General features: G+C 48.2%; 1 protein-coding gene across 1 annotated transcript in view; it reads left to right on the top strand.

Annotated features, from left to right (window-relative positions):
- COMMD8 (COMM domain containing 8) overlaps positions 1-912 on the top strand; it is a 17,590-nt gene that overhangs the window by 11,048 nt on the left and 5,630 nt on the right.

Genomic DNA, 912 nt, shown 5'->3' with positions numbered 1-912 from the left:
ACGATGTGCAGATGACACCACCCTTATGGCAGAAAGTGAAGAGGAACTAAAAAGCCTCTTGATGAAAGTGAAAGAGGAGAGTGAAAAAGTTGGCTTAAAGCTCAACATTGAGAAAACTAAGATCATGGCATCTGGTCCCATCACTTCATGGGAAATAGATGAGGAAACAGTGGAAACAGTGGCAGACTTTATTTTTTTGGTTTCCAAAATCACTGAAGATGGTGATTGCAGCCATGAAATTAAAAAGACACTTACTCCTTGGAAGGAAAGTTATGACCAAAGGAGAAGGCAATGGCACCCCACTCCAGTACTCTTGCCTGGAAAATCCCATGGATGGAGGACCCTGGTGGGCCACAGTCCATGGGGTCGCTTAGAGTCGGACATGACTGAGCGACTTCACTTTGACTTTTCACTTTCATGCATTGGAGAAGGAAATGGCAACCCACTCCAGTGTTCTTGCCTGGAGAATCCCAGGGGTCGGGGAGCCTGCTGGGCTGCCGTCTATGGGGTCACACAGAGTTGGACACGACTGAAGCGACTTAGCAGCAGCAGCAGCAGATAGCATATTCAAAAGCAGACATTACTTTGCCAACAAAGGTCCATCTAGTCAAGGCTGTGGTCACGTACGGATGTGAGAGTTGGACTGTGAAGAAGGCTGAGCGCGGAAGAATTGATGCTTTTGAACTGTGGTGTTGGAGGAGACTTCTTGAGAGTCCCTTGGACTGCAAGGAGATCCAACCAGTCCATTCTGAAGATCAGCCCTGGGATTTCTTCAGAATGGAAGGAACGATGGTGGAATGATGCTGAAGGTGAAACTCCAGTACTTTGGCCACCTCATGTGAAGAGTTGACTCGTTGGAAAAGACTCTGATGCTGGGAGGGATTGGGGGCAGGAGGAGAAGGGGACAACAGC

The sequence above is a fragment of the Bison bison genome, unplaced genomic scaffold (assembly GCF_000754665.1).
Source record: "Bison bison bison isolate TAMUID 2011002044 unplaced genomic scaffold, Bison_UMD1.0 scf7180017864451, whole genome shotgun sequence".
NCBI classification, from domain to species: domain Eukaryota; kingdom Metazoa; phylum Chordata; class Mammalia; order Artiodactyla; family Bovidae; genus Bison; species Bison bison.
Note: the sequence above shows the minus strand (reverse complement) of the source record. Positions and strands in the feature narration are given on the sequence as shown.